Source organism: Salvelinus alpinus, chromosome 15, assembly GCF_045679555.1.
Source record: "Salvelinus alpinus chromosome 15, SLU_Salpinus.1, whole genome shotgun sequence".
Taxonomy (NCBI): Eukaryota; Metazoa; Chordata; class Actinopteri; order Salmoniformes; family Salmonidae; genus Salvelinus; species Salvelinus alpinus.
In genome coordinates, this window is record NC_092100.1 from 23,663,887 (window position 1) to 23,688,163 (window position 24,277).

The following is a 24,277-nucleotide window of genomic DNA, read 5'->3' on the forward strand; positions in this document are numbered from 1 at the left end:
CAACAGTGCCCTCTACTTGACAAATTATGTAATCATTTTTTACTGATAATGGTCCCACCGTCTGTATAAACAAACTTTATTTTATTCAATTTACATAAATGGCTTTTGCATTGTCCAAAACTGGACACATTTCATTGCTTAGAAATGTCTCATGAATTACCTTGAATGGAATACCACTTCCAGATCAAGCAAAGGCAAAATAATGCTTTGGGGTGGCAGGTAGCCTAGTGGTTAGAGCATTGGGCCAATGATTGAAAGGTTGCTAGATTGAATCCCTGAGCTGACAAGGTGAAAATATGTTGTTCTGCCCCTGAACAAGGCAGCTAACCCACTGGCTGTCATCATAAATAAGAATTTGTTCTTAACTGACTGGCCTAGTGAAATAAAATGCTGAATCTAAAGAATTACAGGGGGATGAATCTCATTATTGTTAAGCACATTAGAGCTCCTGCAGGATTAGAGAAACTAAATTTAGACTCTTTATTACCTCTGTCTGTCAGCCTCAGACATTACTGCCTATTGCTCTTGGCAGGAATCTCTGTAACATATCACTTGTGTTCCTTCCCTGCCTGTAGGTCTCCTGCCTGGTGGGTATTTAAATGTGATATGCAGTGGATCAAGATATTTTTCTTAATTATCAGGTGAAAAGATATTATTGCCTTTGTATAAGTACCATACTATATAACGGATGACTGAAAACTATAATGCAATTGTATGCACATATCAAGATGTCCTCTAACCCACAATCACTGATGCTGTAACACAGAATCTACTTTGTGCTTATTTGTGTCCTAATGGTCATTGGTTAGTGGTTCCTCGTGTCTTTTTCTCCATCCATTCATCCTCCCAGGCAGCCCACAGTAGCAGCGTCCCACAGCACCGCCGTTGAGAGTACCCCTACGCTCCTCCACCCTCAGAATCAGGCCTGATGCTGCCCTGGACAAATGCGTTTCAAATCAGCCCAACGTGATAGAAAACCTGAGCTGCATCTCCTCGCGCCCAGTGTACTATTTATCTAACCTTTGGGCTGCTTACTGAAGAACCAGGAGAGAGAGAAAAAGAGACAGCGACGCATTCTCAGCCTAAAAAAACATGACAGTTCTTCAAAGCCCACTAACACGTGGTAGTCATGGAACCAGTGTGTACTCCAGGGGCCCCGTTCTCGGAGGGGGCGAGGAAAGGAGGGCGGAGAAGCAGGAAAAGGGAGAGGGAGGACGGGAAAAGACAGGAATGAGAAAGGGTTGAATAAGAAAAGAGCAAGAGGCAGACTCACTTGATTGAAAAAATATACATTGCACCAGTTTGAAAGATTCACACTAACCTGAGTCTCTAGACTTTAATGAATGACCTTCAAACAGTTTGATATAACATCAGCACCTTTAAACAGTTTATAACCGCAGCACCTTTAAACAGTATGATATAACCGCAGCACCTTTAAACAGTATGATATAACATTAACACCTTCAAACAGTTTGATAAAACAGCAGGACCTTTAAACTGTATGATATAACAGCAGCACCTTTAAACTGTATGATATAACATTAACACCTTCAAACAGTATGATATAACATTAACACCTTCAAACAGTATGATATAACAGCAGCACCTTTAAACAGTTTATAACCGCAGCACCTTTAAACAGTATGATATAACCGCAGCACCTTTAAACAGTATGATATAACAGCAGCACCTTTAAACAGTATGATATAACAGCAGCACCTTTAAACTGTATGATATAACAGCAGCACCTTTAAACTGTATGATATAACAGCAGCACCTTTAAACAGTATGATATAACAGCAGCACCTTCAAACCGTTTCATATAACAGCAGCACCTTCAAACAGTATGATATAACAGCAGCACCTTTAAACAGTTTGATATAACAGCAGCACCTTTAAACTGTATGATATAACATTAACACCTTTAAACAGTTTGATATAACAGCAGCACCTTCAAACAGTATGATATAACAGCAGCACCTTTAAACTGTATGATATAACATTAACACCTTTAAACAGTTTGATATAACAGCAGCACCTTCAAACAGTATGATATAACATTAACACCTTCAAACAGTTTGATAAAAAAGCAGTACCTTTAAACTGTATGATATAACAGCAGCACCTTTTAACTGTATGATATAACAGCAGCACCTTCAAACAGTTTGATATAACAGCAGCACCTGTAAACTGTATGATAACAGCAGCACCTTCAAACAGTATGATATAACAGCAGCACCTTCAAACAGTATGATATAACATTAACACCTTCAAACAGTTTGATATAACAGCAGCACCTTTAAACTGTATGATATAACATTAACACCTTTAAACCGTTTGATATAACAGCAGCACCTTCAAACAGTTTGATATAACAGCAGCACGTTTAAACAGTTTGATATAACAGCAGAACCTTTAAACAGTTTGATATAACAGCAACACCTTTAAACAGTTTGATAAAACAGCAGCACCTTTAAACAGTTTGATATAACAGCAACACCTTTGAACTGTATGATATAACATTAACACCTTTAAACCGTTAGATATAACAGTAGTACCCAAGATAATGCCACAGTCTTCAGAAGACAGACCGGCTTTCAAGCGGACTCCCTCCCTGGATGAATAGAGAATGGCGAGCTATACTGTACACTGGTGTTAGTGTGGTGCACTTTATTTGAACCCAGAGGCCCCAAGTTTGATTAATCTAGCCCCACTCCGACTCTCACACTCTCTTCTTCATCCCTAGTATGCAAGGCCTGTGTTCAAAGTCCATTGCTCCCTATAACACCTAACACTGTCTCTACCATACTGATACCCCAAATACGAACAAGGAGCTGTACCCTACCCACACTGGGTGCCTCACTCACACATGCATGCACTGACTACACAGCACAGGCCCATACATGTTTCCATTTGTAATATTTATTATTGAGGATGCATGATCCACTTCCAGCCAGGTGGTCCTGGGTGGTGGTATAAACAGATCTTAGCTGAACTAAATTATTCTAACTCACAAAACCCATCTACTAATGGTTATAATGTGTTTATTATGGCTATGTCTTGTGGCACCCCGGCTGTGCTTGAAATGACTATACGGCCGGCTGGGGCCGAGGACAGTTCATGTGAACAGTTATCTCTCAGAGGTGACCAAATAGAGGGGGCCAGTGTTCCTGGAGAGCGGGCCTCAATCACCTGTTTTCTGACAGACTGCCACACTTCCTGAGAACATAAAACTGTGGCGTATTCTCAGCATGACCACACAGCACTCGCACTGTCTCTCCTCTCTCTCTGTGTGTGTGTGTGTGTGTGTGTGTGTGTGTGTGTGTGTGTGTGTGTGTGTGTGTGTGTGTGTGTGTGTGTGTGTGTGTGTGTGTGTGTGTGTGTGTGTGTGTGTGTGTGTGTGTGTGTGTGTGTGTGTACACGTACACAATGTTGTTTCAGCTTGGGAGCAGCTAACCCTCTGTTTACCCCCTCTCCCGTTCCAGGAATAAGGACCAAAGTGCTATTGGGCAGCTTGCACGTAAGCTGCTAATTAAAGGCCCCATTCTTGGACCTGCTACTAGATCTATTGTGCATTAAATAGAATTTATGACAAACAGTAAAACCATTAAAGTAGTAGATAATGGGTTTCTCACCTATGTTTTTTCTTTACCAATAACCACCCTTAATGACATTTTCTACAGTAGCTGAGGCAAAATAAACTACATTGACAGGTACAGTGCGATGGCATTACTTGCTATTGGTCATGCAGAGCAATGCATGATTGCCATGTCAATCACAGTGCAGTCTGAGCTTATGCATTTATAAGTTAGAGACATTAATAAACCATGTCCCTTCACATAGCCACTAGAAGTCCACCTTACTTACATGAAGTACATTCATTATTACCTAATAAATGTACTGTGTTTACCCTTCACACACAATACTCCATGGTTTCAAAGCATACAGTACAGTCTTATGCAATGATGTGAAAATGACAAGTTGTCAACTTTATATGCAGTTGTTTCATCGCCTATAATTGATGCATTTTAAAAACGTGAATTGCATAGAAAGAAACCCGAAACAATGCCAATGCCCACCCTATTTTATAACTCTGACGTCACCCCACTGAAGTTTACACTTAAAATGGTTAAGGTTAGGGTTAGGATGTAGGGTAGGGATGTCCCAAGGATCTCTGGTAGCACTAACCTATATTTTATAGGGATGACTGAGTGACAGCTCGTTGGACCGGTGAGAGAAGACAATGGAACATAGTTCCAACTAAACCTCTTCTCCCTAGAGATGGTATAGCCGCCCTCTGATGCATGCGTCTTGTGATTACCGTTCTCCTAGCAGCAGGATATATTATACTGTAATAGTTAGCAGGATTGCCGATACACATTTTTCAAAATAAAGTCCCCAGGGAAAGACATGCTAAACTTTGGGATTATCGATTTGTTTAGCCATCTTGTGCAGTACAACTGTTTATCACAGCATTGCAACCGCCTTTCAAGCAATAAATTGATAATTTTATGTATTTTATTGTTCATATTGTATAATTTAAACCAGCATTTCTTTTGAAAGTTTAAACTATATTTAAAGAAATACACTTGTAATAAGGTACAAATATATGTTTTTGGAATTACTCAATAGTCTGCAAAACTTAAATTGTTATACTCTGCTGGGCAATGGTTTTAATACAGAGTGCTGGTGACTCCTTACTCCATCCACTCCATTCACTGCAATGCAATGCATTGTATCTGGGATACTTATTGGGTTGTAGAGAATTTTTTTTACTACCTGTCTCATAGGTGGGAAATACTCAGTTGATTCTTCACTAACCAAATATGGTTCATTTTTGAGGGGGACTGTGTCGCATGGCCTGCTGCTGGCTTTTCGCTCCGCCCCCTCCATAGCCCACAATGCAATCTGCTGTAACAAACTGTACATTGGATACATATTGGCTTGTAGAGAAAAAACTTTTCTACCTGTCTCAGCTAATGTGGGGTTGAAAATACTCAGTAGGGTCTATACTAACCAAATATGGATCGTTTTGGAGGAGGACCATGCCAAACATATCCAGCTTTAAATAACCATGTCGTACAAATAACCTGGTACTATCCATGGTCCTGAAATCAATACACACTCAAGCCAAACCTTTTTTCCATCAAAACGAAAATCTAATTAATTTACATTTTACATTTACAAATTACATGTAATGACTATTACCAGGCATTTTCTGTAGATTTAAAAAAAAAAAAGTATTACGAAGTAATTTTCCCTCTGATAACTCATATAAAAATGCCATTGTGACAAAGCAAGACTGCTAATAAGACTGCTTTAGAGAATAAGTAAGTAAGAAGGGACATGTAAGACAAAGTCCAAGAGGCAAACCTTTTGGATTAATTGCGACCAAGCTGGGTTTAATGAAAGTGTTAGAAGGCTATGCATTATTGGGGTGATATAAACCTAAACAAATATTTTATTTGCCAGGCCAAGAGATTGACCTGATGCATTTTTGTCAAGGCTGGCCTTGGGCTGATTTAAATGTGTGAAGGTGCAGCCATTACTATCACCATTAAGTTAATCTAGGTCAGTAACAGGCATGCCAGTCCATCAGTGTTTACATTGTGTCTTTGAAGGAGTGGTCTTTGACTAATCAACTGCTAATAATCAATATTTGGCACCTCCATTAGGGCAAGGCAAGAATGCATGAAAGTTTAGGATGGAATGGAATTTTATTTCACACTGGGAGCAAACAGAGTAAGTAACAAAAAAAAAGTGTTAAGGGGTTTTGTATTTCCAACTGATATTCAACACAACAACAGTACATTAATGTGTTGTTTGAAATTGTCACGATCGTCGTCAGGGTGGAAATGACAGGACCAAGGTGCAGCGTGGTAAGCGTACATTTCTTTTAATGTATTAAATGTCGCCAACAAAACAAGAAATACCAAAAACTAACGTGAAGCTGACTAGGGCTATACAGGCCACTAACACAGACAACTACCCACCACTAAGGTGGAAAAAGGCTGCCTAAGTATGATTCCCAATCAGAGACAACGATAGACAGCTGTCCCTGATTGAGAACCATACCCGGCCAAAACATAGAAACAGAAAACATAGAAATAAAGAAACTAGAATGCCCACCCTAGTCACACCCTGGCCTAACCAAAATAGAGAATAAAAGCCTCTCTATGGCCAGGGCGTGACAGAAATGAATATAACACGCAGGACTAAATGCATATGTCTATAAAACAGTCCACCTCCAAAACTTAGTAGAGACCCGACTGAGTATTTTCCACCCCACTTTAGCTGAGACAGGTAGAAAAGGACAATATTCTCAGCATACTCGTGTCAACATTGTATTTTGCCATTGTTGGTCTTAATTCTATTTTTATTTTACATATTTGTATTTGTTTTCATAAATTACATTGCATTTTCTTGTTGGAACAATAAAAAGGGGCCATTGATTAAAATGCAATATACACTGAACAAAAATATAAACACAACATTCAACAATTTAAAAGATTTTACTAAGTTAGAGTTAATGTAAGGAAATCAGTATATTTATATAAACATATTAGGCCCTAATCTATGTATTTCACCTGACTGGTAATACAGATATGCAGCTGTTGGTCACAGATACCATTTTTTAAGGTAAGGGCGTGGATCAGAAAACCAGTCAGTATCTGGTGTGATCACCATTTGCCTGATGCAGCGCGACACATCTCCTTCGCATAGAGTTGATCAGGCTGTTGATTGTGGCCTGTGGAATGTTGTCCCTCTCCTTTTCAATAGCTGTGCGAAGTTGCTGGATATTGGCGGGAACTGGAACACGTTATCGTACACATCGATCCAGAGCATCCCAAACATGCTCAATGGGTGACATGTCTGGTGAGTATGCAGGCCATGGAAGAACTGGGACATCTTCAGTTTCCAGATCCTTGCAATATGGGGCCATGCATTATCATGCTGAAACATGAGGTGATAGTGGCGGATGAATGGCACAACAATGGGCCTCAGGATTTCGTCACAGTATCTCTGTACATTCAAATTGCCATTGATAAAATGCAATTGTGTTTGTTGTCCGTTGCTTATGCCTGCCCATACCATAACCCCACCGTCACCATAGGGCACTCTGTTCACAATGTTGATGTCAGCAAACCGCTCACCCACCATAAACGCTGTCTGTCATCCGCCCGGTATAGTTGAAACCGGGATTCATCCGTGAAGAGCACACTTGTCCAGCGTACCAGTAGCCATCGAAGGTATGCAGTTGCCCACTGAAGTCGATTACAACACCAAACTGCAGTCAGGTCAAGCACGCAGATTAACTTCTCTGATATGGTTTCTGACAGTTTGTGCAGAAATTCTTTGGTTGTGCAAACCCACAGTTTCATCAGCTGTCTGGGTGGCTCATCTCAGACCATCCAGCAGGTGAAGAAGCCGGGTGTAGAGGTCCTGGGCTGGGGTGGGGCCTGCGGTTGTGAGGCCGGTTGGACGTACTGCCAAATTCTCTAAAACGACATTGCTGATTGTAGAGAAAATAACATTTAATTGTAAGGCAACAACTCTGGTGGACATTCCAGCAGTCAGCATGCCATCTGAACGCTCTCTCAAAACATTAGGCATATGTGGCATTGTGTTGTGTAACAAAACAGTTTTACATTTTAGAGTGGCCTTTTCTTTTCCCCAGCACGAGCTGCACCTGTTTAATGTTCATGCTGTTAAATCAGCTTCTTGATATGCCACACCTGTCAAGTGGATGGATTATTTTGGCTAAGGAGAAATGCTCACTAATAGGGATGTAAACACATTTCTGAGAAATATGTTTTTTGTTTGTATGGAACATTTCTGGGAACTTTTATTTCAGCTCATGAACATGGGACCAACGTTTGTATTTTTGTTCAGTTTATTATGAATGCATTATCCACATTGCAGTGTTTTGAAATGCGGGCTTTTATTTTGAAGGTTTCAAAATTACCATATGATAGTCACGTCATTGTTTGTGATGCTGGCAGAATACTCGTCTTCTGGTGAACTGAGAATAGAGTTTTAAGCGTGATCAACAAGTGGGCGCTCTGGGAACTATCTAGTAGCCCTACTGCATTTAGAAGTAGCGGCCATTCATTATGCTGAGAAGAAGGGGGACTTTATATGAAAATTAGATGCCCAAGGGATCTGGACTTCTCTCTGCAGATCAATGAGTATACAAGGCACGAAAAGGTTGTCGTTTGTGTTCTGATAACTTGTGAATGGAGAGGGGAATGCTTCGGAAAGAGGAACGCACGCTTTAAACACCCGCTAAATTCGAGGTAAGATACATTTTAGGCTGTAGCACGAGTTGAGAAAAAGGACAGTAGTATTTGGGAAATGTGAATAAACTGTTATCTGGAAACTATTTTGAAACAATTATCTCGGTCTCTTTTGCACGAGATACAATTATTTTCCCCCCCATGTTAGAGGTGGCACATTGTAGCCGGTTAATTGCGTCTAGCCTCATGATTGCACCAATGTAAAAGTGTTAAGAACGTTGTCGTAGTGACCCTGAGGTGGCCTTGCTGCTTAGAATCCAAAAAATCTAAGCTATGTCCGTGGTAAATAATTGTTGCACACACCGGTACAGTTAGGCAACCCCGTCCCATGCACCCCTCCTAAATTCAGATCAGATATAAATGCTAAATGAGTGTCCACCAAAAAGACATGGGGGGTTGCACTCCACTATTGTGCCACTAAAACGGACACATTTATTACCAGACTGAATAGAATGACCTCCTAAAAGTTCTCCCCTTCAATATTAATACAATGCATAGTTTCCATGACGTAATTAGCCTACATGTAATTCTGATGTTATTTCATGTAGTTATTATAGAACTCGTGCAATACAAAATCAGGCCTGTTACCTTTTCACTATACAGGTGTCTCACCATTTAAGATTGTATTACTTTGTAAAAATTCAGATTACCAAAGTACAATAGCTATATGTTGTTAGGGGACTATTTCTTCTGTAAGGTCAGGGGCTCGGGAATGTGGTCTGAAACACACAGCCACATTGAATCAGATGTGATGTTAATGTAACATTTATTACTAGACTACAACATTAGTATTGTGATAAACATAATACATGTTTTTTTATTTTAAACAATCTATTTGTTTAGATAAGACATTTATACCCAATGTGCTAGAGTAGCAGTAGTCATTCACATACATACCCATGACACTGTTGTTGTCTCATCATACAACATCTAAATGATTGTGAGACAGACTTCGGTGTGACTTCTCCAAGAGAGCTTGTGATTGCCAAGGCCTGGGAGCTAGCCTGCAGTACGTGTTACATGTTATTGTTTTGGATGTTTCATTGCTTTTAACTCCTGTCTGATTACATTCTGTAGCGTTGAGTTTGTTGTTAAGAATTGGAGTAGTGGAATTCCCAACATATGTTGGGTCTCTGTTTCCCACTGCACTAGCATGCATTACAGATCACACACACACACACACACACACACACACACACACACACACACACACACACACACACACACACACACACACACACACACATAGTTGGACTCGCAGTCTGTCTGGCATACATGCATGTTTCATGTTCCCCCTCATAGCTCTGTATGTGGCTCATCTGCACTTGGTTCTTGTCCAAGGGCTAGGCCTTAATGTCTGTAAGAAATCAGGATTGCAGTACAAGTCATCACTTTTAGCCTAGATATAGTGCCTTCAGAAAGTATTCACAGCCTTGTGTTACAGCCTGAATTTAAAATGGATTATATTGTTGTGTCGCTGCCCTACACACAATACCCCATAATGTCAAATGTATTTATTATTTATTAAAAAGGAAAATCTGAGTCAATAAGTACAGTGCAGTTTAGAGGTTGACCGATTAATCGGCATGACCGATTTCAAGTTTTCATAACAATCGGTAATCTGCATTTTTGGATGACGATTATGGCCAATTACATTGCACTCCACAAGGAGACTGCGTGGCAGGCTGACCACCTGTTACACAAGTGCAGCAAGGAGCCAAGGTAAGGTGCTAGCTAGCATTAACTTATTTTGGCTCAAATCCCGTTAACGGGATCGATTTGACTACAGCCAGTGAAAGTGCAGGGTGCCAAATTCAAACAACAGATATCTCATAATTAAAATTCCTCGAACATACAAGTATTATACACCATTTTAAAGATAAACTTCTTGTTAATCCAACCACACTGTCCGATTTCAAAAAGGCTTTACGGCGAAAGCATACCTTGTGATTATGTTAGGTCAGCGCCTAGTCACAAAAACAGCCATTTTCCAGCCAAAGAGAGGAGTCACAAAAAGAGAAAATTAATCACTAACCTTTGATGATCTTCATCAGATGGCACTCATAGGACTTCTTGTTACACAATACATGTATGTTTTGTTCGATAAAGTTCATATTTATATCCAAAAATCTCAGTTTACATTGGCGCGTTATGTTCAGTAATGTTTTGCCTCCAAAACATCCGGTGATTTTGCAGAGAGCCACATCAATTTACAGGAATACTCATCATAAACGTTGATAAAAGATACAAGTGTTATACATAGAATTAAAGATAGAATTAAAGATATATATGCAACCGCTGTGTCAGATTTCAAAAAAGCTTTATGGCAAAAGCACACCATGCGATAATCTGAGTACAGCGCCCAGCCACCTGCCATGTTGTGGAGTCAACAAAAATCAGAAATAGCATTATAAATATTCACTTACCTTTGATGAACTTCATCGGAATGCACTCCCAGGAATTCCAGTTCCACAATAAATGTTCGTTTTGTTCGATAAAGTCCATCATTTATGTCCAAATACCTCCTTTTTGTTTGCGCGTTTAGTCCAGTAATCCAAATGCACAAGGCGCAGGCACTAGGTCCAGATGAAAAGTCAAAAAAGTTCTATTACAGTTCGTAGAAACATGTCAAGCGATGTATATAATCAATCTTTAGGATGTTTTTATCGTAAATCTTCAATAATGTTTCAACCGGACAACTCCTTTGTCTTTAGAAATGAAAAGGAACAGAGCTCGTGCGCGTGACTAAACTAATGGCTTTCTGCCAGACCACTGGTTCAAACAGCTCTTATTCGCTCCCCCTTCATAGTAGAAGCCTGAAACAACGTTCTAAAGACTGTTGACATCTAGTGGAAGCCTTAGGAAGTGCAATCGGACCAACATTTACACTGTATATTGGATAGGCAATCACTTGAAAAACTTCAAACCTCAGATTTCCCACTTCCTGGTTGGATTTTTTCTTAGGTTTTTTCCTGCCATATGAGCTCTGTTATACTCATAGACATCATTCAAACAGTGTTTTTTATCCAAATCTACTAATTATATGCATATTCTAGCTTTTGGGCCTGAGTAGCAGGCAGTTTACTCTGGGCACCTTATTCATCCAAGCTACTCAATACTGCCCCCTAGTCCCAAAGAAGTTAAACTTGTCTTATAAAAAACAGCGGTGCCTGTTAATTTATCATCGAATCAAAGCCTACTTCGCCAAACGGGTGATTATTTAACAAGCGCATTCGCGAAAAAAGCACTGTCGTTGCACCAATGTACCTAACCATAAACATCAATGCCTTTCTTAAAATCAATACACAAGTATATATTTTTAAACCTGCATATTTAGTTAAAATAAATTAATGTTAGCAGGCTATATTAACTAGGGAAATTGTGTCACTTCTCTTGCATTTTGTGCAAGCAGAGGCAGGGTATATGCAGCAGTTTGGGCTGCCTGGCTCGTTGCGAACTGTCTGAAGACCATTTCTTCCTAACAAAGACCGTAATTAATTTGCCAGATTTTTACATAATTATGACATAACATTGAAGGTTGTGCAATGTAACAGCAATATTTAGACTTATGGATGCCACCCATTCGATAAAATATAGAAAGGTTCCGTATTTCACAGAAAAAATAAACGTTTTGTTTTCGAAATTATAGTTTCCGTATTTGACCATATTAATGACCTAAGGCTCGTATTTCCGTGTGTTTATTATATTATAATTAAGTCTATGATTTGATATTTGATAGAGCAGTCTGACAGAACTTTCCTGCGTTTGCCAGCAGCTCTTCTCAATGCTTGAAGCACAGCGCTGTTTATGACTCCAAGTCTATCAACTCCCGAGATTAGGCTGGCAATACTATAGTGCCTATAAGAACATCCAATAGTCAAATGTATATGAAATACAAATGGTATAGAGAGAAATAGCCCTATAATTCCTATAATAACTACAACCTAAAACTTCTTAACTGGGAATATTGAAGACTCATGTTAAAAGGAACCACTAGCTTTCATATGCAACTTAAACGTTAGCTTTTTTACATGGCACATATTGCACTTTTACTTTCTTCACCAACACTGTGTTTTTGCATTATTTAAACCAAATTGAACATGTTTCATTATTTATTTGAGACTAAATGTATTTTTCTTTATGTATTATATTAACTTAAAATAAAAGTGTTCATTCAATATTGTTGTAATTGTCATTATTACAAATATATATACACTGCTCCAAAAAATAAAGGGAACACTTAAACAACACAATGTAACTCCAAGTCAATCACACTTCTGTGAAATCAAACTGTCCACTTAGGAAGCAACACTGATTGACAATAAATTTCACATGCTGTTGTGCAAATGGAATAGACAACAGGTGGAAATTATAGGCAATTAGCAAGACACCCCCAATAAAGGAGTGGTTCTGCAGGTGGTGACCACAGACCACTTCTCAGTTCCTATGCTTCCTGGCTGATGTTTTGGTCACTTTTGAATGCTGGCGGTGCTTTCACTCTTGTGGTAGCATGAGACGGAGTCTACAACCCACACAAGTGGCTCAGGTAGTGCAGCTCATCCAGGATGGCACATCAATGCGAGCTGTGGCAAGAAGGTTTTCTGTGTCTGTCAGCGTAGTGTCCAGAGCATGGAGGCGCTACCAGGAGACAGGCCAGTACATCAGGAGACGTGGAGGAGGCCGTAGGAGGGCAACAACCCAGCAGCAGGACCGCTACCTCCGCCTTTGTGCAAGGAGCAGGAGGAGCACTGCCAGAGCCCTGCAAAATGACCTCCAGCAGGCCACAAATGTGCATGTGTCTGCTCAAACGGTCAGAAACAGACTCCATGAGGGTGGTATGAGGGCCCGACGTCCACAGGTGGGGGTTGTGCTCACAGCCCAACACTGTGCAGGACGTTTGGCATTTGCCAGAGAACACCAAGACTGGCAAATTCGCCACTGGCGCCCTGTGCTCTTCACAGATGAAAGCAGGTTCACACTGAGCACATGTGACAGACGTGACAGAGTCTGGAGATGCCGTGGAGAACGTTCTGCTGCCTGCAACATCCTCCAGCATGACCGGTTTGGCGGTGGGTCAGTCATGGTGTGGGGTGGCATTTCTTTGGGGGGCCGCACAGCCCTCCATGGGCTCGCCAGAGGTATCCTGACTGCCATTAGGTACCGAGATGAGATCCTCAGACCCCTTGTGACACCATATGCTGGTGCGGTTGGCCCTGGGTTCCTCCTAATGCAAGACAATGCTAGACCTCATGTGGCTGGAGTGTGTCAGCAGTTCCTGCAAGAGGAAGGCATTGCTATGGACTGGCCCGCCCGTTCCTGAGACCTGAATCCAATTGAGCACATCTGGGACATCATGTCTCGCTCCATCCACCAACGCCACGTTGCACCACAGACTGTCCAGGAGTTGGCGGATGCTTTAGTCCAGGTCTGGGAGGAGATCCCTCAGGAGACCATCCGCCACCTCATCAGGAGCATGCCCAGGCGTTGTAGGGAGGTCATACAGGCACGTGGAGGCCACACACACACTACTGAGCCTCATTTTGACTTGTTTTAAGGACATTACATCAAAGTTGGATCAGCCTGTAGTGTGGTTTTCCACTTTAATTTTGAGTGTGACTCCAAATACAGACCTCCATGGGTTGATAAATTTGATTTCCATTGATAATTTTTGTGTGATTTTGTTGTCAGCACATTCAACTATGTAAAGAAAAAAGTATTTAATAAGAATATTTCATTCATTCAGATCTAGGATGTGTTATTTTAGTGTTCTATTTATTTTTTTGAGCAGTGTATAAAAATCGTCCGATTAATCGGTATCAACTTTTTTTTGTCCTCCAGTAATCAGTATCGGCATCGGCGTTGAAAAATCATAATCGGTCGAACTCTAGTGCAATTGGTAAAGAATTCGGACCTCTTCCCTTTTTCCACTTTTTGCTACATTGCAGCCTTATTCTAAAATGGATTAAAGAAAAAAAATCCCCATCAATCTACACACAATACCCCATAATGACGAAGCGAAAACAGGTTTTTAGAAATGTTTGCAAATGTATTAAAAATAAAAAACAGATGCCTTATTTACATATGTAATCAGACCCTTTTGTTATATGACTCGAAATTGAGCTCAGGTGCATCCTGTTTCCATTGATCATCCTTGAGATATTTCTACAACTTGGAGTCCACCTGTGGTAAATTCAATTGATTGGACATAATTTGGAAAGGCACATACTGTACCTGCCTATATAAGGTCCCACAGATGACAGTGCGTGTCAGAGCTAAAACCAAGCCATGAGTTTGAAGGAAATGTCCGTGGAGCTCAGAGACAGGTTTGTGGCGAAGTAGGCTGTGATTAGATGATAAATTAACAGGCACCGTATTGATTATATGCAACGCAGGACAAGCTAGTTAAACTAGTAATGTCATCAACCATGTGTAGTTAACTAGTGATTATTTTAAGATTGATTGTTTTTTATAAGATAAGTTTAATGCTAGCTAGCAATTTACCTTGGCTCCTTGCTGCACTCGCGTAACAAGTGGTCAGCCTGCCACACAGTCTCCTCGTGGATTGCAATGTAATTGGTGTCCAAAATGGTGATTACCGATTGTTATGAAAACTTGAAATTGGCCCTAATTACTCGGTCATGCCGTGTAAATATAAAAAAGCGCAGACTGAATATGCTTGTCATCGGCAAGGACTAGGGAGTAAAAATAATAATATATATATATAAAAATAAGCAGAACATAACTATGTTGTCACATCCTGACCATAGAGAGCCTTTATTTTCTATGGTGGAGTAGGTTAGGGCGTGACTGGGTGGTTAGTCTAGTTTATATTCTCTATGTGGGGTTCTAGGTTGTGTTTTTCTATGTTGGTTTTGGTATGATTCCCAATTAGAGACAGCTGGCTATCGTTGTCTCTAATTGGGGATCATACTTAAGTAGCATTTTTTCCACCTGTGGGTTATGGGATATTGTTTGTTTTGAGTTAGTGTGTTAGTCACAGTTCGTTGTTTGTTAGTTTGTTGTTTATTGTTTTGTCTTTGCTAAAGTTTCACTTCGTTATTAAATTATGTGGAACCCAACATACGCTGCGCCTTGGTCCGTTAATTCTACAAACGACCGTGACATATGCACAGACAAAATCCTAGAGGAATACCTGGTTCAGTTTGCTTTCCAACAGACACTGGGAGAAAAATTCACCTCTCAGCAGGACAATAACCTAAAACACAAGGCAAAATATACACTGGAGTTGCATACCAAGATGACATTGAAGGTTCCTGAGTGGCCTAGTTACTGTTTTGACTTAAATCGTTTTGAAAATCTATGGCAAGACTTGAAAATGGTTGTCAAGCAATGATCAACAACCAACTTGATAGACCTCGAATAATTAAAAAAATATATATATATGTGAAAATATTGTCCAATCCACATGTGCAAAGCTCTTAGAGACTTACCCAGAAAGACTCACAGCTGAAATCACTGCCAAAGATGATTCGAACTTGTATTGACTCAAGGGTGTGAATGCTTATGTAAATTTGATTTCTGTATTTAAGTTTCAATAAATTTGCAAACATTTCCAGAAGTTTTTTGTGTATAGTCAATTTAACACAACAAAATGTGGAATAATTCAAGGGGTATGAATACTTTATGAAGGCACTGTATTTGAATCTGTCTGATATCTTTTGGCATGGGGCAGTTAGTCACATTGGTTCATAAAGACTGCTATAGCACTTTGATGATATAGGCCTAAAACCATTAGAAACATTGTATTCTGAAGATTGACGCATTGTATTCTTGAATATGACGTTTAAAACAGCCACTCTTGTGGGAAAAAATTGCTCTGGGAATAGAACTGTAAAACAGGAGAAAGTGGTTTCTAACATTCCATACAGTGGAATTCTCTGTCTAATGAAACACAAGAGGGTCCGTCTGCCACTCACTGCCTGGGTTTCAGTTTCAGCTCCTTATAAGAGTAGTTCCTCACAGACTACAGGGCCTGCTAATGAATGACCTGAAAGTGCTTTCACATTTTCCTGGGGTTAAACATTGGGGTATATGAAATTATCCTGTCTGAGTTTCACTTTGAGCAATGTGTCTGTTTCTCGCCTATTTCATTACTCGCTGATTGAAATATGACCTTTTTTATTTTTCAAGTGTGACTTTAAGGATGGAGGTGTTAAAGGGAATGGCATACTGGCATCTTGTCAGCAACATTCTCCACAGTAGAACAGTAGATATGCTGCCAAGCCAACATCTCTGGCTGGTTGGGATCCTCAGGCTGGCTAGAAGACATAGACAGGAAGGTTAGACCTCCAACTTAAATTCATAGGAGGTCTTTGTATGTAGTGGATGATTGAAGAATGCATTCACTGCCTGAGTTTCCTCCCTTTTCAATGTGGTATGACAACATTAAAAACCCTCTATTAACAAAGCGTGCACCCCCACACATGCCCTTGTGTCTAAACACCCATTACACCAGCTGGATATCCTGGTAGAGAGGGGGGACGAGTGACACGGGGGAAGACCACACCACACCTCTGAATCACCAACACCTCTCTGGATTGTTAGAGTTTTATTTCAGTTTTTCAATCTACGGTGGGTATCATACAGTGCCTTCAGAATGTATTCACACCCCTTGACTTTTTAAAAATGTGTTACAGCCTGAATTTACACACAATACCCCATAATGTCAAAGTGGAATTATGTTTTTAATTTTTTTTAATTAATTAAAAAGGAAAAGCTGAAATGTCTTGAGTCAATAAGTATTTAACCCCTTTGTTATGGCAAGCCTAAATCATTTCAGGAGTAAACATTTGCATAATACATTGCATGGACTCACAATGTGTGCAATGGTAGTGTTTAACATGATTTTTGAATAACTACCTTATCTTTGTACCCCATACATACAATTATCTGTAATGTTCCTCAGTCAAGCAGTGAATTTCAAACACAGATTCAACCACAAAGACCAGGGAAGTTTTCCAGTGGTAGATGGGGTAAAAAAAAAGACGTTTAATATCCCTTTCAGTGCATTCAGTGTTGGTGCATTTGGGGTGTGGAATGGAATTAATTGTATTTTTGATTTTTCTTCTTGGGGGGGACTGTGGGAGGGGTCTCGAATGGTTGAGGGACAGCTATTGTGGAACTGTGGGGGTGGGGGGGGGGGGGATCTTGGAGGGTTTGGGTTCACAATGTGCCCTTGTGCAGGGCATTGACCCTGGATGCTTCTGTGTGTCACTCTGAATGGGAGTCTGTTGGATAACTGGTATGGTGTAGTTATTGAGCGGCTTCACTGCAAGTATGTTGTATTTTTCGGATATTCAATAAAAAAAATATATAAATAAATATCCCTTTCAGCATGGTGAAGTTATTAATTACACTTTGGATGGTGTACACCCAGTCACTACATAGATACAGGCGTCCTTCCTAACTCAGTTGCAATAGAGCAGTGGTCACCAACATTTTCTGAGTAAAGATCACTTTTGCAGTCAAAAAACAAGCTGACATCTACTGCTCAGATTTTTTAAAAACATGACTTAAATGTAACACTAACCTAATAAAAACAATTCTGTAGGAATGAGGTTTGTGCAGTAGGTAGGCCTAATACATTATCACAGCATATTGGCTATATGCCTGGCCTGCTAATATTGTTCTTCTCAGACCATATTACCTTTCAAAGCTCAAGCTTTGCTAACTAAATAGATCAGTTCAGGACCTGAAACTAACTTTTTGGTCCACCAGCCAAATCTACCAGCCACTCATAATGTTTTACCAGACAATTTGTTGTTGCCATTATTACACTAAAACAAAAAACGGATGAGCATGCTTTGTAATGTTTCTAAAACAATAAAGGTGTTACTTGTAAGAAGTGATGTGGTATATTGCTACATTTTATTTCATTTTTTGTGACCCGAGTCTTTTAATCAAAATATCACAGATGAGACAGCGTGTCACTACTTCACAGGATAGGCATTTGAACATAATCTTAATTCTTTTTCAAAATTGTTTTTTGGGCAGAAATGCCTTCCAGAACATGTGAACTTTCATGTGCCTTAAAAACAAACGTGTATGCCATCTGTAAATAAGAATAAAATTGTAAAAATTACGAGCCTAGTTGGTTTAGCCATGGAAAAAGCCAGGAACCTTCCCGCTGACCGTGATTGGCTAACATAATGGATGGGCTAGACATGCCGTGAGATGAGTTCGGATTGGTCTCCCATGTAGCATGCTTCTGTCTATAACATGATCTGGTCAGTATGCGTAGGTAATCCTTTCTAACACAGCTTTTTTGAAAGATATCACGTAGTAGAACTGCAAAAGTGTGGCTCTCCACTTTCTGGGAGACCGAGTTTTGAAATCAGTGGAATGCCTGTTGGAATTAGAGTATGATAGTTAAGGAGATGGAGAAATTCTGGCGTTTGATTGCAAATATGCTGAGGGAGTCGAAGAGAACACACAGAAGGATTTTGTATAAACACTCGTCTCCGGATTACATCTTCAAACTAAGGGCAACCATGGCATCCGTGAGAGAGTGAGAAGCGTCCATCCATGTAAGATAGTCTAGCTAGCTACATTTTCAGATATTAAACGTTTCAAATTTTTTCTAAGTTATTTCCATTTCGAGTTGAAGTGTACTGTTAGCAAATCTAGCTTATGTTAGCTGGCTGGCTCACTAGCTAACGTTACGTGTATGATCTGTGTAGTAATATTATTCGTATCTCAGAACCAATTGCATTGCTAGCTTAGCCAAATGTTAGCTAGCTAACATTGAACCTGGTTGGTTGGGTACCTGCAGATTAATGTAGGGTAGTAACGTTATGAGTTGGGATTATGGTTCATTGTTTAGCTAGCTAGCTACATGTCTAACAAAAGACTCCACTATGCAAGTAACTATTTCACCAAACTTTCTGTATCCTCTGCATGTGACCATGGGCCAACCAAACAGTGTCCGAGTTCTACATTATCTTGGTAGAATGCCCTACTTTTATTTGTCACACTCACACTCACAACCTTAAGCTTTTTTCTGTAATTGGCTCGCCATTAACTTGTAAATAAGGATCTTGTTGTGAGTTTATTTTCCTGTAATAGTGAAGACAAATAAGCTAAAGTGAAGACGTTGTCAGTGATAGGATATGGTCATTATTTGAAATGGCTAGCCAGCTAACTTTACATTAGCTAGCTAGCTAACAAGCTAGAAACAAACCAAAACATTGTTTATAAAGTTGTTTTTAGTTGCCTGGTTTGCTAGATTGACATATACTAAATCCATTTTTAAATGGGTGGGTTTATTGGTGTTAAAATACACTAGTTATGCTATTTTGGACAACCAGGCTGCTGATGTCATGCAGCTTGAGTTTTTTTCATAACGACAGCGACTAGTTTGATGTCGGACGACAATAGAATGTTAATGATGTCATTGCGACAACTGATGATAGACGTAGAATTAACCAGCCTTTAGTCTTGAAACCTTTGGTTGTTTAGTACATGGCCTCATAGGTGAATCCTAAAAGAGATGGATGGGGCTAAGGCTTAAGAGGGTGTGAACGATGATGAATGGGTGTAGACAAAGAAGCGTTCTCCAGTAGGTGTACCAAAACATTCAAGGGCCATTTTCTCAAAAGTGAGGTTACAAGTTCATCAACTTTCAATGCAGAATTACTTTCCCATTGTTCCTAAACTGTAGTGTATAATATACTCTCTACTTTTATCCAATGTAAAAAACACAATTTAACATACAACATACAGTGGAAGTCGGAAGTTTACATACACCTTAGCCAAATACATTTAAACTCAGTTTTTCACAATTCCTGACATTTAATCCAAGTAAAAATTCCCTGTCTTAGGTCAGTTAGGATCACCACTTTATTTTAAGAATTTGAAATGTCAGAATAATAGTAGAGAATTATTTATTTCAGCTTTTATTTCTTTCATCACATTCCAAGTGGGTCAGAAGTTTACATACACTAAATTAGTATTTGGTAGCATTGCCTTTACATTGTTTAACTTGGGTCAAACGTTTCGGGTAGCCTTCCACAAGCCTCCCACAATAAGTTGGGTGAATTTTGGCCCATTCCTCCAGACAGAGCTGGTGTAACTGAGTCAGGTTTGTAGGCCTCCTTGCTCACACACGCTTTTTCAGTTCTACCCACACATTTTCTATAGGATTGAGGTAAGGGCTTTGTGATGACCACTCCAATACCTTGACTTTGTTGTCCTTAAGCCATTTTGCCACAACGTTGGAAGTATGCTTGGGGTCATTGTCGATTTGGAAGACCCATTTGCGACCAAGTTTTAACTTCCTGACTGTTGTCTTGAGATGTTGCTTCAATATATCCACATAATTTTCCTACCTCATGATGCCATCTATTTTGTGAAGTGCACCAGTCCCTCCTGCAGCAAAGCAGTCCCACATCATGATGCTGCCACCCCCAGTGCTTCACGATTGGGATGGTGTTCTTCGGCTTGCAAGCCTCCCCCATTTTCCTCCAAACATAACGATGGTCATTATGGCCAAACAGTTCTATTTTTGTTTTATCAGGCCAGAGAACATTTCTCCAAACTACGATCTTTGTCCCCATGTGCAGTTGCACACCATAGTCTGTTTTTTTATGGCGGTTTTGGAGCATTGGCTTCTTCCTTGCTGAGTGGCCTTTCAGATTGTCGATATAGGACTCGTTTTACTGTGGATATAGATAATTTTGTACCTGTTTCCTCCAGCATCTTCACAAGGTCCTTTCCTGTTGTTCTGGGATTGATTTGCGCTTTTCGCACCAAAGTACATTCATCTCTAGGAGACAATGTGTCTCCTTCCTGAGCGGTATGACGGCTACGTGGTCCCATAGTGTTTATACTTGCGTACTATTGTTTGTACAAATGCATGTGGTACCTTCAGGCATTTGGAAATTGCTCCCAAGGATGAACCAGACTTGTGGAAGTCTCCCCCCAAAAATTCTGAGGTCTTGGCTAATTTCTTTTGATTTTCCCATGATGTCAAGCAAAGAGGCACTGAGTTTGAAGGTAGGCCTTGAAATACATCCACAGGTACACTCCAATTGACTCAAATTATGTCAATTAGCCTATCAGAAGCTTCTAAAGCCATGACATCATTTTCTGGAATTTTCCAAGTTGTTTAAAGGCACAGTCAACTTAGTGTATGTAAACCTCTGACCCACTGGAATTGTGATACAGTGAATTATTGTAACGGTTCTCGTCCTCTTCGTCTGAGGAGTAGCAAGGATCGGACCAATACGCAGCGTGGTAAGCGTCCATTTTAATTTATTAAAACTGAACACTGAAAAATACAAAATAACAAAGTGAAATTACCAATTTCTAAGTCGCTCTGGATAAGAGCGTCTGCTAAATGACTTAAATGTAAATGTAATGAATAATACCGAAACCCGAAACAGTCCTGACATGTGAAATAAACACTACAACAGGAAACAATCACCCACAACACACAATGAAAAACAGGCTACCTAAATATGGCTCCCAATCAGAGACAACAACTGACACCTGCCTCTGATTGAGAACCATACTAGGCCCAACACATAGAAATCTAACAACATAACAAAACATAGAAAAACAACATAGAATGCCCACCCCAACTCACGCCCTGACCAAACTAAAATAAAGACATAACAAAAGTAACTAAGGTCAGAACGTGACAATTATAAGTGAAATAATATGTCTGTAAACAATTGTTGGAAAAATTACTTTATGCACAAAGTAGATGTCCTAACCGACTTGCCAAAACTATAGTTTGTTAACCAGACATTTATAGAGTGGTTGAATGAGTTTTAATGACTCCAACCTAAGTGTATGTAAACAGGTCGGTCACACATGTTCAGCTGCCCCTTTTAGGGCAGAAGGTTACTGTGGCAACAAGGGCACCCGAGCAGCTGGAGTCCTCCATTGCAGTGTGCCTGCCTGTGAGAGATGAGAATCTGACTAGTAGCCAATGTCTTCGATGAAGCATACACTCAAAGATCAAAAAACAACCTAGCTTGTTAACAAACAATGTAAATAGCCAAGAAAAACAAGGACAAAGGCTCACTTTAGTAGACTTTTGAATAAATTAGACCAACTTTTATGTCTGTGAGCAGCACTTCTAAAAATGTATATTCACTTTAATCACAGTGAGCACAGCTCCCCAGCCAGGCAGTGTTGACGCGCGTCCTGTGAGGTGCGATATATAGGAATCGCTGTGAGGTGCGATATATAGGAATCGTAGGTCTTTGTGTGATAAGCTACTAGCTATGAAACAAAAATACAGAAACAGTAGAAAAAAGCTACTGCAGAATTTATTTAGCTATAAATGTGCTCATACTTGACTTCTATCTCTTTTTATTCGCAAAAAAAATACGAGTGAAATGCTTGCACTATGGAACCCTGACCACCCGCCAACGTGTCTGGTGAAATAGGCATTTTACCCGCAAATTCCTAAATCTACCCGCATTGGGGGGTGTGGCAGGTGTTAAGTTTTGGCCCTGGATCAGTTGGTGTAGCACTTGCAAGGCACAGCTGAGTATAACTTGAAATAATTTGCAAATAATTATCTTTTTTATTTTACTGGACTGATGTTACCTGCATCTGATGGTCATGGTGCTTTCAAGACAAGTGGGAACTAGAAAGAAAAAAAACTAGTGATGGTCAGGTCGGAAAGTCGGGGCTCTAGAAAGATGCCAGAGTTTCCGACTTGGAATTCCGAGTTGGATGACCATTAAGAACGATTTTTCAGTTGGATCTCGTTTTTTTCCAAGTCCCATTTGTCTTGAACACACTGAAGTCGGAGATGTCAGAGTTCCCAATTGTTTTGAATATGGCATTAGACTTAGTGCAGGGAGGGAGAGAGCAGCAGAGGGTCAGATTCTTGCAATCCCTGCTCTCCCTCCTTTCCTCTGGTGAGACTGACCAGAGAGAGGGGACCCCGTCTTCCATCTGATGGAATAACTTGAGTCGCACCCCATCCGCATCTGCCTAAATCACAAATTAATGTTGTTCCTATGACCAGAGAAAGTGAAATACTCCTTAATATTAATATAGACACCACAAGCTGCTAATAATAATAAAAATGCAGGGCTATCGATACACTTGGCTACTCATTCACTGCAGCGTGAGTGGGAGTAGGGAGAAGGCGTTGAATGTTTTATAATAGCGTTGAATAAAAACAGTGACAGTGCTGAATAATACAATAAAACAGCAGCTCTTTGCTGTATTCTTTGACAGTCTCTCTTTGGTCATGATTTAAACAGTTATGAAATCTCACATAGGCTAGTAATCAAACATGTAGGCATAGTGATTTGAGCTATTCGATTGCCCAGCACAGTAGAAACACTCTATTTAGCCACAGATCTTTCGGTCCGCGGGTAGGCTGAATTTGTCTTTTCAGTCAAATGAAATGGTTCAAAATGGGAACACTTTGCCTACCCGGTGCGCAGGGATTCTGAATCAAGTGCACTTACTGCCAACAACGCAACACAAATAATAATAAAAAGGAATGCAAGCATTTATCATTGGCTTTTCTACAGAAATATTTGGTCATCGTCTTGGAAGGCCTTGAAGATCGACCAGTTGGTGATCGACCGGTTGGTGAGCACTGCCGTAGAGAAAGGATTTCACCATGAGGCTGACCAATGGTGACTTTAAAACAGTTACAGAGTATAATGGCTGTAATAGGAGAAAACTGAGGATGGGTTAACAACATTGTAGTTACTCCACAATAATAACCTAATTGACAGAGGGAAAAGAAGCAGTGGTGATCCATCATTCAGGGCAGAGCATTTTATTTTGGCATTAATACGTGTCACATATCAGTTTGCAAACAATGTAAAAAAAACTATGACATTGAGTTAATAAAGCCTCATACAAACATGGTCTCTGTTTTGCAAACATGGTCTCTTTTCAATCCTTGTCATATGAAGAGAAATTATGAAGAGAAATTATATATAAAACGTATCAGTGCTCATCGGCCATTGGACATAAAC

The 24,277-nt window shown here is 40.0% G+C and overlaps 1 protein-coding gene across 6 annotated transcripts in view; it reads left to right on the forward strand.

The window, feature by feature from the left end:
* Positions 1-7,969: 7,969 nt before the first annotated feature.
* Positions 7,970-24,277, forward strand: part of LOC139539759 (A-kinase anchor protein 13-like) — a 149,900-nt gene continuing 133,592 nt past the window's right edge. For all 6 annotated transcript variants that reach the window (XM_071343025.1, XM_071343027.1, XM_071343028.1 and 3 more), the window contains exon 1: positions 7,970-8,297. The gene's annotated coding sequence lies outside the window, so the exon portion shown is untranslated. The remainder of the gene's footprint in view (positions 8,298-24,277) is intronic.